Below are 13,915 nucleotides of genomic sequence, written 5' to 3'. Positions count from 1 at the left end.
ATTGTCATTATTATATAACCTTCTGTGGGACACCACTGGTTTGTATCCATGCTCAAAACCCCCAGCATCTTCACATAAAATCCAAAGCCTCTGTCACACTCTATCGCAATGGTTTCCAAGGAGGTGATACTGTCTACTGGGGGGCATTTGGGAAGTATGTGGAAGTGCTACTGGTATTTAATGAGTAGGGACCAGGAATGCCAGACATCTGTGCAATGCTCAGAATAGATTCCCACAATGCAAAAGTGTCCTGCATCCAGCAAAACCTTTGAAAAGTCCTGGAATCTATTATTGATAATTATGAATCAAACCTAACTCCATTTTATATATAAACACAAACTAATGTTTATAGTCTTTTGCCACACACCTAATTATATAGAATGCAACTGTTGCATACTTCAGGGAATGTTTGTACTTTGTTTTGCTTAGAACTCTTCCAAGAGTACTTGCCATTTCAGAAAATCTCTGAAAACGTGGTGCTTTTGAGTTGTCAACACATAGGTATCAATCCATTGTCACATTCACAGTGATTTGATGTACAGGTGCAAGGATCCCACTAATTCATATAGCCTGGGAAATAATTATTTTATTGAAGGCCTTCTACTGCTTCCTGGAATTGGGGTTTTATATTAATTTTTTAAAATCATGAGTGAATGTTATATTATCTACAGATTTTTATTACAAGAGAGTAAAAGGGCCATTTGAAAACATTTGTTATAGGAAAGATCCCTTTGTTTTATAGATTCAAGTACATCCATGGCAGAACTTCCCTGGTGGTCCAGAGATGAAGACTTCACCTTCCAATGCAGGAGGTATGGGTTCGATCCTTGGTAGGAAACTAGGATCCCACATGGTTCATGGCCAAAAGAACAAAATGTAAAACAGGCAGTATTGTAATAAACTCAATAAATATTTTAAAAATGGTTCACATAAAAAATAATCTTAAAAAAAAAAGAACTCTCCTGGGGCTCTTTAAGCCGCTTTGGACTTGCTCCCTCTGCTCCCCCCGTACCAGCCTCTTGCTCTTTCTCAAGCTTTGCAAACAGACTCCTGCTTCAGCCCTTTACACTCCATGCTCCCATGACTGAAACACTCTTTTCCCAGTGCTCTCCATCCCCCCCTTACTTAAGTTTCAGCTCAGGCATCAGAGAGAACTTCCCTGACCCCTTATCTGCAATGGCACCCCTACTTTGTTCATCACCCACCTGTCCTGTATCTGATGGTTTACTCACTGTCCGCTCCCAGCTCACTCATGGCAGCAGGGACTTTGTAGTGTTCACCACTATACCCAGCATTGTGATGGGGCTCAATATCCCCCTTGAAGAGAGGAAAGAAATTTGAATTCCTCAAGCAAAGTATTCAGGGTATTGAGAACTTATATAGCTTAAATGGATATTGGGATTTTTTTTTTTTTTGTAGTTGAAGTATAGTTGATCTGCAATATTGTATTCGTTTCAGGATTTTTTTTAAGGTGGGAAACTATTTTCTAGAAATCTCAAATGTGTAAAAAATTACAAGTTGTATCATTATTAACTTTCTTCTTTGTTAAGACTAAACAACCCAATTTTTCAATGTGCTTGTTCTCCTTGGAATTTATCTCCAGTGATGCCACAAAAAAAGCTTGAAGTTATGATATGCTGTATCCCAGGAACAGTTTGACAGTTTCCTTACTGCTTATAACCTGCAGTTCCCTACAGAGGCCTCCTCTCCACTGTAGTCTCTGCCAAGTGGTTGTCACAGCATTAATTAAACTGGAAGAATAAAGGCATTGCATGTCATTTTCTATATTGAATGCCTTCATGTTATGGACGAATCTCCATGGAGAAATCTGGTACATAAACTGAAAACAAATGCCTGGTGAGTTTACTAAAGCTCAATCGGGGTATTGTTAAGGCGAGAAATTGTTGCATGCTGAAATGTGAACTCTGTTGCCTGTATCAGGTTTTTTAAATGTCTTGAGAAATATGAGTGTACTATCTTTTTTATTTTCCAAATTGTATTTCAACTTCATCCCCCAAAATATTTTCAGCACTTTTTAAATGGTCACATCTTTTTAATAGATACAATTCTCAGTGTTACTGTATCCAGACAATAAGCTATCAACTACTATAAAATAAGAGCTATATTGCCTCTCTGCATTCATACATATGGATCAAATTTTTAATTTATTTTTAGGTGTTCTCAGGTACCATATATACAAACTGTATTAAGCATATTGCATTTTAAGATATGTGGTTTTAATAACAGTGAGCATATGAGCTATAAAATCAACTGAAAAACAGTGGCCTTGCTGTTTTTCAGAAGAATAAATGACTTTGGAAAGATAAGGCTTTATCCCCATGTTCCAAAGTTCGGCTCACTGGGCTTCTGTTAAACTAGGATGTGCTAGGATTCTATAGGAGGCCTTCCCTGGAGAGAGAGATTGTAGACAGGGTCAGCAAAACACCTAGGCCAGCCTTGTCAACCTGAGATCACAAGGGGAGGGGCATGCTGAGAGCCTTGGGGAGGCAGGAGAGCAGAGTGAACTCTGAAGCAAAGTCTAGTCCTGTGCTTCTCAAAGCCTGTTTTCCCTGGCTGTCCTTACTTGCCCGCCATGGTGTAAGAATAGAGATTAAGAGTAAGTGATCAGGACTTGGGGCTTCCCAGGTGGCACGAGTGGTAAAGAACCTGCCTGCCAATGTAGGAGACATGAGAGACTCAGGTTCCATCCCTGGGTTGGGAAAATCTCCTGGAGGAGGGCAAGGTAACCCACTCCACTATTCTTGCCCAGAGAATCCCATGGACAGAGGAGCCTGGCGGGCTACAGTCCACAGGGTCACAAAGAGTCGGGCACAACTGAAGCATCTTGGCACTCATGCTCAGGAGTTTGATAGACTAATTATATTCCTTTGAACCTAATAATAGTACATTGTATTTTATTATTAATATAATTATCATTCTTATATTTCTACTTTTTATTTTTCTAGTAATACTTTTTACTGTCATGTTTAGAAGTGTTGGTCCACTGCAGATTGTATTTGTTTCTCTTAAAAAAAGATCCCCAGAAATAGACCCACAGACAGAAAACAAGCTTATGGCTACCAAAGGGGAAAGGCAGGGGAGGGTAAATTAGGAGTTTGGGGTTAAAATATACACAGTACTATGTATAAAACAGATCACTATCAACAAGGACCTACTGTATAGCACAGGGAACTATACCCAATATCTTGTAATAACCTATAATGGAAAAGAATCTAAAAAAGAATACATATAAAACTAAATCACTTGGCTGTACACCTGAAACTAACACAAACATTGTAAATCAACTATATTTCAATATTTTTTAATTAAAAAAAATGTAAAAGTCCCCTTACTGCAGATAATTTTAGAAGCAGTGGTTGAAATAAAATTGAACTGTGTAAATAAATCCATTGCCCAGGGGTGCACTCTAAGTAGAACTTTATTTAGAGCATAGAAGTACAAATTGTTCTGTTTTTGTATTAGGTGCACAATTCCTGAAAAGTTTGAGGTACCAGATGAGAGGGATCATAATATTTCTAGGGTAACTTCTTATGCTGGTTGTGTGATTAATTACTCATTTAACAAACATGTATTGTTAAATGTTCTGGGTGCTTAGAATACACTATTGGATAAAATAATAAAAATGGACTTTACATTCTGGTGGAAGGACAAATAAATATAAAAAAGCATGCAAATTATGCAAATGTAGAATAGTATTTAAATGATAGAAATGCAAGTTAGGAAGTTAGAAGTGCAAGAGTTGTGTGTATGTGTGTGTGTGTCTGACCATTTATGATACTGTGTTAAGTATAAGCCTCATTGAGAAGATGACATTTGATTAAAAGTTTGAAGATGATGAGGGTTTGGCCATGATGCTTTATGAGGGAAGAATGGTCCAGGCTGAGCAGAGAGCTAGTGCAAAGACCCTGAGATAGAATAGCTGGAAAGATGGGTGAGGGAGCAGTAAGTGTACTGGAGCAGGCTGTTCCAGGGAAGTGATTGGAGACGAAACTGGAGTCAGAATGGGAACCTAGATCTCTTGGCTTTTACTCTGAGTGAACTAGGAAACCACAGATCACAGGGCCTGGGATTAGAGGTGGCACATTTTAAAAGGGCCACTCAGTCCACTGTGTTTAGAATAGAGTGTGATGGGAGATCAGTTAGGGGCTGTTCTCAGTGAGAGATGATAATGGCTTGGTCTAGAGTGGTTGCAGGAGAGGCAGTGAGAAGTAGGTGGTGTCTGGTTATACTTTTATGGTAAAGCTAACAAAATTTTCTAACCTCTGGGGATGTAGCGTATAAGAGAAGAAAGGATTCAGTTGTCTCGGTCTCAAATCTTATTTTCTACCATCATAACTTCAGAAACGTGCTTTTTCAGAGAAACTTTCCTATTATGTGTAAAAACTACAGTGAAGAGTCATGATTTCAAACCCTGGATTGTAGCCTCCATTGGAATGAGCCTGTGTCTTTTACCATCTCTGACACTATCATGAGACATGATTCCAGATATACTACAGGCTATTAATGTGTTTTATGGCATAAAAAATGTTATACTTTCATTTACACAGAAGATACATACATGTAATTCTCTCATACATTTGTGACAATAACAAATAATCCCCATGAGCTATCATACTTTAGTATCTATCATATATCTATATCATTGTCTATATGATAATGATTCTTGTTTAATGGGTTTTACATCCCAAAGGGAGTTTAAGCTACTGTAGGGGTTAAATTATTATTTCCAAGTTTTACTGGAATTCCCAGCTTGAAGAAGGATAAGAAGATAATTCTTTAGGAATAGTACCTCTTGTCATTTAGGGTCTGGACCCCGGTGACAGTTCACTGAGACCAGAAGATCCTCCCAAATGTACCGTCTGTTGTAGAAGTGATGGGACAGTAAATGTTTAGCATTTTTTAAGATTTGCTCATTGGAAATGCAAATGGAAGAGCTACAGTTTTGGAATTTCAACCATGCCCCTTTTGAAATCTAACCTCAATCAGACCTGAAATCTAGCCCCTTCTAAAATCTGCCTTTTAGTCTAGGGCCCTGACATCAGCATTCTCTGGTTTTAGAATCCCATCCAGAAGAGATAGACACAACTCACTGGAGGAGCTGTGCTAGACTGTATATCAAGTCCTCCACACGCATAACCCAACTGACTGCAACCTGTTGCCTTTGAGGCCTGCATTACTATCCCAAGTAGCAGACTGCAGAAAAGGCTTTGAGTTTAATGAGCATCTTGCCTGAAGTCACTCAGCTGGTTGATTTAGCCAGGATTTAACTCAAATGGTTTCATCTAAAGCCCCTTGATGTCCACCGTCCCACCACTCTGCCTCTTAACACAACAGAGCACTTGCCAAGTGATAGTCACATTCCTTCCTCTGAAACTCCAACATCCCCTGTGGAAAATCCTTTGTAAAGAGAGACCAGGGTATGTCCTCCAATTTCTATAGTTTACCAACCCTGGGCATTCATCTTGTCTGGATTGAACTTCAGCCAGTTTGTTTTTAGCCAAGTTTCCAATTTAGGCAGCCAGTGGGCAAAATACAAAAACCACCCTGTCGGAATCAGATGAAAAAGAAATACAGGCTGGGGATTCTTGGCATAACAATGAAGCAGGAGGTCCAGGGCCCTTGCTGCTGTTTTAAATGGTCTCCTACTAACACAGAACAGGGAGCATCCCTCTGGCAGGAGACACAAGAGCAGCATCCCCTCAGTAGATGAGCAATCACTGCAAACCACCTTTTGAGTTTTTGGAGAGAGGATGGATTTGCTGGAGCCAAAAAGAAACAAAACTGCCTGCATGACCTCAACACCCGAAATTGAATAGTCCTTGGCCGTGGTACAAGGAGAAGAGTGAACACCAAGTCAGCCAAACTCAATTCGGTTAACCACAGGAATCAAGGTGGGAAGACAAAAACAAGTGATTGAAATGGTCCTGCTTGTCCCTTCTGTTCATCCTCCACCCACACCCATCCTTCCCTTTACCCTTTCCGCCTGCTCGGTCCTCAGCCACCTTCAGTGGTGTGAGCGCACTAACCCTCAGGAGGCTCATATGGGAAGGGGAAGAGGCAGAACGTGAGGGCTTCCAGAGCACTGAGGCTTCCATCTTTTGTTGCCTCTCATCTCGGAAACAAGGGTCAGATCAGGAGAGAAGAATCCAGAGTAGAAGTGGGGGGCAACGCCTCCAGATTGTGATGGGAGGGAGCCCAAGAAAGAGGGGAGAAGGAGAGCTGAGAGGATGGGAAAGTAAAGGAGAACAGGAAACGGAAAAACTAGGAAAAGCAAGAATGATGGGATGAAAAGGAAGGACCCCACCCAGATACCACCAGGAGGCCCTCCAGAATAACTTGTCCAAACAACACGACAGTACTGTGGCTTCTTCTGCTGTTTTCAGGTCCTTTGAGAATTTAAAAATTTAAAATAGTATCAAGATAGATGTCTGGGAAGTCTTTTTAACCTACCTACTTAGCCCTGGTGGGACTGAACGCCATCTGCTTGGAGCCCCTCTGTCTTCCTTCACAGAACCACTGATGGTTACCTGCCTCCATTAGTGTGAGGCCTGTCACTCTCCCACCCCCCAAAACTGAATTGCTATCAAGAGTGAGAACTGTCTGTAATAGGCCTTTATAGTCCCTGCCCTTCATATGATTCTTGCCTCATGTCAGGGACTTAATAAATAAAAAACCTAAGTATCATAAAACCAAATCATTTAGTTCAGTTCAGTTCAGTTCAGTTGCTCAGTCGTGTCCAACTCTGTGACCCCATGGACTACAGCACACCAGGCTTCCCTATTCATCACCAACTCCCAGAGCTTACTCAAACTCATATCCATAGAGTCGGTGATGCCATCCAACCATCACATCCTCTGTCATCCCCCCTCTCCTGCCTTCAATCTTTCCCAGCATCAGGGTCTTTTCCAATGAGTCAGTTCTTCACATCAGGTGATCAAAGTATTGGAGTTTCAACTTCAGCATCAGTCCTTCCGATGAACACCCAGGACTGATCTCCTTTAGGATGGACTGGTTGGCTCTCCTTGCAGTCCAAGGGACTCTAGTGTCTTCTCCAACACCAGCACTCAGCTTTCCTTATAGTCCAACTCTTACATCCCATACATGACTACTGGAAAAACTATAGCCTTGACTAGATGGACCTTTGTTGGCAAAGTAATGTCTCTGCTTTTTAATATGCTGTCTAGGTTGCTCAAAGCTTTTCTTCCAAGGAGCAAGCGTCTTTTAATTTCATGGCTTCAGTCAGACATTGCAGCCATGAAAATATATCCTGTGTGACTGCATGTATAGAAAGATCCAAAACAGGCAATACTAATGCGTGGACAGGAGTCAAAATTATTTTTGAGTAAGAGTAATAGTGGGAGGTGCGGTGAGGGGGCCTCTTAGAAGTAATGGTGTTCTATCACTTGAGCTAGGTAGTATTTTTTTAATATTATAAATCTGCTTTATTTAGTGGTTGCAAGTGGGCAAAGAGCAGAGGAAACATCACAGGGATTCAGGCCCTGTACATCACAGAATTGTCATTCCTGTTTTCATAATCATTGCAACGGAAGACCCAACACCTGTCTGGTGGGAAATTTCCTGGGTCAGTGGAAAGTCAGGGGAGTTTACTCTGTTGTAGTATAGGACCCAGGCAGTGACCTTCTGATGGCTGACAATAGAAGCTCAGGTGGAGCAGGTGTTGGCAGAGAGGAAATGAGGGCTCTCATCAACCTCAATTCTAACTCCAGGAGTAAGAGAAGTAGAAAGCAGGAGAGAGGAAGGAGCTGGAGGAGAGAGCACTGCAGCTGAGAGGGGGCCTGAGACATTGTGGAACCTGCCTGAAGGCAAGGCTTCCATGCTTATAGCTCTTGTTGCTGGAGAAGAAGGTGGTACTGTATTTGAGGAGATGGGACTGCTGCCTCTGGTGGAGCTGAGGGCATTTCCCACAAAAAAACTTTTTTAAAGTTTCCATTGTGAAATTTATTAAGCTTATATCATTAATAGCATAAATTTATTTATGATTTGTGCACTTTTCTGTATGTATATGTGTGCTTCAATGAAAAGTTTACTAAAATTAAAAAAGAAAAATCAGAGAATTAGCTACTTCAGACAGAGGATCTATCAATAGAAATTGAGGTGGCTCAGAGACTCTAATTATACAAGGAGCTGCTTCTCCCTTCTTTCTTCTGCTGAGTATGAATTAAAATAGCTTGCAAATTATATGACAAGCCTCACCAGCAGTTCCTAAACATAATTACTCAGTAGCACATCTTATTTCACTGCTGATCAATCATTGATCCTTAACAGGTCAACAAAAAGGAATGCATCCATATGTATTGCAAAGTACAATCTAATTAAGGACCTCTGTAGTCAGTCCCATGTTCTATATTATTGATTCCCCAAAATGTTGTTACACTGGAGGCGAACAAAAAGACTTTCCTGCATCAGTAAGCTTTCAGGATGTCAGACACTGAAAAGTGAATTGTGCCTCTGATTAATTGACTTTAATAATAATAATTTTATTTATATAGAGACCTTGCCAAGGTATTCAGGGAGCTGTAAAGCAACCCATAATCCATGATTAAAGCATTATACAAGCAATATATAACAAGACTCCCTCCTAAAGTAAAACAAAGGCAAGAGATGGATGGGGCTGAGATATGAAGGTGCAGGAGAGGGGACGGGCTGTAGATTCAGTGTGGAAAGGGTGGGTGATAAATGCCTCGTTAGAGGAAGAGGGGAGTTTCCTGGGATTGGCAAAGGAGTGTAATTGAATAGAGTTGCACTGAAATAATGGCCTGTGGGGAGTCAGTCTGAGCCCTGCAAAGACGAGTGCACTTCCTCCCCTCTGACTCTGATGAAGGGAGCGCAGATAATCATCACATCTTTCCTGTCAGCTACATCCTATCTGTGGGCAAAGTTTTTCATAATGATCCAAACAGCAGAAGTTAAGGAAAAACATATAAATTATTCCTCACTTCTTGACATTGGCAAAAGATCTGGGTAATTTTCTTTTTATCAGCTCCTGGTGAAGTCCTGGGAAATATAAACATGTGTGCAAGTGACTGTGAAGGTGCCCAAGTATGAGAATTCTGAGAGAACAACAGCAGGAACTGAGAATTAGGTGTGATCAGCTGGGGCTTCCTTCCTCGGCAGACCCTTCCCCAGTTCCATCTGCATGCCTTTCCCATGCCTGCCCCAGCTTCCATCTGCCTACATGATCTCTCTCTTCACCCATGGCTCCTCTCTGGGTCTTTTCAGTTTTTTACTTTCTTCTCTTGTGGTTTGCAACCAATGCATGGACATTGTTTTAAAATGTGCAAAGCAGAGAGAAATGTAATGAAGTGGAAAAAAATTATCCCTAGTCCAACCACCCCAAAGGCAACTACTTTCTTGATATTTCCTAAAATATTGTATTAATATGTGTGATGTATTTACAAGAATAACATCTCTGTGGATATGTACCACAGTGTTGTCAGTGGTTATTCTAGGTGGTGGGATGATGGTTCTCACTTTTATCTTTATACCTTTATATAATGTTGGAAAAAACACACATACCTATTGGTTAAAAATCAGGGGAAAACAATAAAAAAGAGTCAAGCAGGTTATTTTTCTATTGAGATTTGTCACCTGATATTAAATGTTATATAGCCCATCTTTTATAGATGGGATGATATGATACAATTTGATTTCCAAAAAGATGAGTGACAGATGCTGAAACCACATTTTTGGACAGAATGTTGATGGTCTGGTTCTATTCCATTCTAGGTTACAAGTTTAATTTTTATTTAGTTTGGTCATGTCAGTAACAAGAAGAGAGTCATTGTAGGAAAAGTAAAACTAATTAACAATAACCACAAGTGATGAGATGAATGATTAAAAATGACACAGCCCCACTACCTAGGTGATATGTGCAGTTAAACAGAAAAGCTGAGGTCACTGAAGGGAATTTTTCTCTACTCAGGGCTGGGGCAGGGGATTCCCTGTGGCTGAATTAATTCCACCTAATTCCCGGGTAAATTGAATAAAATGTTTATCTTATGTTGGGTAAATACAGTGGTTAATATCTACCCAGTAGACTGCAATGCTGTCTGCAATGAAATGAAAAAAAAAAATTAAGCCCCTCTTTTGTTTTGTGTTGTTCTTACCTAGGTTGGCGACATAGTCATGTGCCTTTGTTTGGTGAAAGCTGAAAAGATGTTCTGGCAAGGAGGAAGTGGAGCCAGAGGTTACTGGGAATCCTTGGGCAATGAGTGATTGATTAGTGGGTGAGGAGTCAAGTGAGAGCTAGTGCCCTGGATTGAATAAAAGAGCTTCCATTATTCAGGGAGTGCTAGAGAAGGATGGAGAGAAACTGCATGGAAGGCTGCCATGAGTCTGAGAAAAAAGCAGCTTTCTGGGAAAGAAAACAGACATTAGGGCAAAGAAGGCAACCATATTCTACCCACTGAGCAAAAAAATTTAGGAAGGACAAAGGATAAAAAATGAGTATAGAAGGAGGCAGACATTGTAGAATGTTATATGTGTTTTGCTTTTGTGCACTATTTCCCCTTTAATATTTGTCCTTCTCTTGATTGCTGATTACATAGTCCCAATTTTATAGATTTTTATGTTTAAGATGAGAGTGTGTTTCAAAGCCTACAACTGACGCTACATGATTGCTCAGTCTTATCTCTTAGCGTGTTTGTATTTCCCTGCAGTATGTGGGATCTGAGACTACTACAGAAGAAAGAAAACAGGAAAGAATATAAGCCATCTCTGTTGCTTAAAGTGGGTAGCAGCTGAGTCAAAGCTGGGATTATCAGGTAACAAACTGAGGTTCGATTCTTGGATGACTCTGATGTGATAAGACGGTCTTTCTCTAAACAGTGTTTGTCAAACTGCCAGTTGGGGTCCATTACTGAATTGTGAAATCAGTTGGGTGGATTACTCAGCCTTTTTATAAAATTCAGGAAATAGAATAGAAAATCTCAGAATGCATTGCATGTAGTAAGAACAAGTATTGTTTTATAAAACTTCTATTGTTTCTCACACACACACACATACACATATTCCTGTGTGTGTACTGATTTGCAATGTAAAATGTATTTTTTATGTGGGTCAGAGTAAAAAAAAAAGTAATTTCAAAGCTACTTTCATAGAGTAGATTCTTCAATACTAACAAATTACGAGTTAAAAATATGGAAACAGTATAATGAAAATTATACTTTATTATAATAATTTTCTATAAGGATTTTGAAGCAAGGAAAGCCCAGGCTAGAGTTGTTTCAAACCAGACTAAACAAAGACATTCTCAGAAATTGCACCTAACTGGCAGATTAATAAACCTTTTAGTAAAACTGGTAGAGTTGAATATATCTGTGTGTGAGTGAGTATTAGCTTTAATATGTTACCTTTTGAAGCCCAAACAAATTAAGTCTACAAATGTTCAACTTCTGGTAATTTAATATAAGACATGGAGGCTAGTGGATTAGAGACTTAAACATAGTAGATAAGAAAAATACCACTTATATTTGTTTTGGAATATGCTACTTAAGTATTTTTTTACTAGATTTACCTCACTATCTACATTTCCTATTTAACTGTATTGAGGTGAATTTCCTTCTCTGAACATAGACTTTCTGACAGCGGAGAAGGTACGTGACTCAGAAGCAAACCAAGTGATTAAAAATTATCATTTTGACATTAAAATTTGCATCCACAAAGTAGATACTTTATAAGAGGTTTTTGCAGCTGGCAGAATTCACAATTATGACATAAATATTTGTGTATTATTTTTTCTACTTTTTACTTATCTAATCCAGTTTAATTCCTATTGAAGATGTTTTATCTTAGGAGTACCAAAACATTTTTATTATTAGGAAGTTTTACACATAAGTCTGCCTGTTGTAGAATCAGGGGAGGGTGGATAGCATCCTATTTTGATACTTACATGTGCACCCACCTGAATTGATCCATATACTCCCCACCTATGTTTTGATACTTTTTCAGGCTGTAACCTAAGAACTTGATATAGAATGGATCAGCAGTTACCTAGATGCAAGAAAATAAATTAAGTAATAATGTATTTTAACTTTAACATGCTTTTAAGAAGTCTGTACCTGAAATTCCCCTCAAAAAGAAGCACTCAGTGAAGAGAAGGTGGGGTGAGTGATGAGGATATACTGAGGAAGATAAAGAGCAGTGAAAAAAATCAATTTTAAGGGTTTGGCACCAAATCTATGAGGAGAAACATTTAAATTTTTTTTCTTTGACAGTATTTCTAACTGAGCCCATGGGCAATCAGCCTTCTATAAAGTAGCATTTTAAGAGACTACACCAACAGATTGAAATGTGGTTGTTGCTTTTTGAATTTTCATTCACTGAAAATTTATCTTTCAATCTGTTCCTCACTTAATTGTTGGAGATATGTAGTACTCTCTTTAATAATTAGCAATCAGATTTCTTCAAAAGAAGAAAATCCTTTGCAAAATTATCTTTAAAAAAAGTTGTTGATTAAAGAGCACTATTTCTTGGTAAGAGTGCTGTAGATTACTTGGCAGCACACATCTTTATTCATGAACACCCTTTGAAATTCAGTTTTGCATGTATTTAATGTAATTTTTTTCTTTAAAATGAATGAAGTTATTTAAAAATGAGAATAAATACCCACATTTAGTCCTTTGAAACAATGAAAATAGTTAAAAGTGATTGTCCTTTAAAAAATCTCTTTGCTTAGAAAAGCATATTGGCTATCACTTATAGTCATTCTTTGCAAGTTTTAAAAATATGAAACACAATCTTTATCAAAGCCATAGCTGTCTTTTTGTAGAAATTGACAAGCTGATATTAAAATTCATGTGGAAATACAGGGAAGCCAGAATACCCAAAACAATCTTGAACAAGAAGAGTGAAGTTGGAGGATACACAGTTAACAATTTCAAAACTTACTAGAAAGCGCAATAATCAAGACTGGCATAAAATTAGCATATGTTTAAACACATAGAACAATGGGACAGAACTGAGAGTCTTAAAAAAGATATATATTTATCATCTCCTAATTCTTGACAGGAGTGAAAGAATTCAGTGGGAAGAATGGTCTTTTCAAGTAGTAATGCTAGGACAGCTGGATAACCATGTGAAAATAATGAAGTCATACCCTACTTCACACCACATTCAAATTTTAATTGAAAATTAATCATAGACCTAAACGTAGAAACAAAACTATGAAACTCTTAGAAGAAAACTTAGAAGTAAGTCTTTGTGACCTTGGATTAGGCAACTGTTTCTTAGAAACACCACCAAAAAAACAATTAACAAAAGGAGACATAGCTTGATTGAACATCATCAAGGATGAAAACTTTTGTGCTTGAAAGGACAGCATCAAGAAAGTGAAAATACAACTCACAAAATGGGAGAAAATATTTGCAGGTCACATATCTGAAAAAAGTTTGATATCCAGAATATGAAGAACTTTTACAACTCAACAACAAAAGACAACCCAATTTTAAAATGAACAAAGAATTTAAATAGACAGTATTCCAAGCATCTATTTAAATGGTCAATAAGTACATGTAAAGATTTTCAGCATCATTGTTACTAGGTAAATGTACATCAAAATGCAAAGATTTGGCCGTGACTTAGCAACTGAACAACAACAATATCAAAACCAGTCCTTCCGTGGTGTGTTAGTGGTAAAGAATCCACCTACCAATGCAGGAGATGCAGGTGAAATCCCCTAGAGAAGGAAATGGCAACCCATTCCAGCATTCTTGCTTGGGAAATCTCATGGACATAGGAGCCTGGCAGGCTATAGTCCATGGGGTCACAAAAGAGTCAGACATGACTCAGTGACTAAACAACATACATAACAACATCAAAACCACAATGGTACCACTTTACACACGTTAGGTTGGCTGTGATCAAAAAGATGAAC

At 38.7% G+C, this 13,915-nt stretch overlaps 1 long non-coding RNA gene across 1 annotated transcript; it reads left to right on the top strand.

Annotated features, from left to right (window-relative positions):
* Positions 1-739: 739 nt before the first annotated feature.
* LOC122673974 lies at positions 740-5,753 on the top strand. Its single transcript, XR_006334859.1, has 3 exons — positions 740-812; positions 1,604-1,857; positions 5,676-5,753. It is a non-coding gene; the product is annotated as an uncharacterized LOC122673974 (long non-coding RNA).
* Positions 5,754-13,915: the final 8,162 nt, after the last annotated feature.

Source organism: Cervus elaphus, chromosome 18, assembly GCF_910594005.1.
Source record: "Cervus elaphus chromosome 18, mCerEla1.1, whole genome shotgun sequence".
NCBI classification, from domain to species: domain Eukaryota; kingdom Metazoa; phylum Chordata; class Mammalia; order Artiodactyla; family Cervidae; genus Cervus; species Cervus elaphus.
This window is presented reverse-complemented; position numbering and strand designations above follow the sequence as displayed.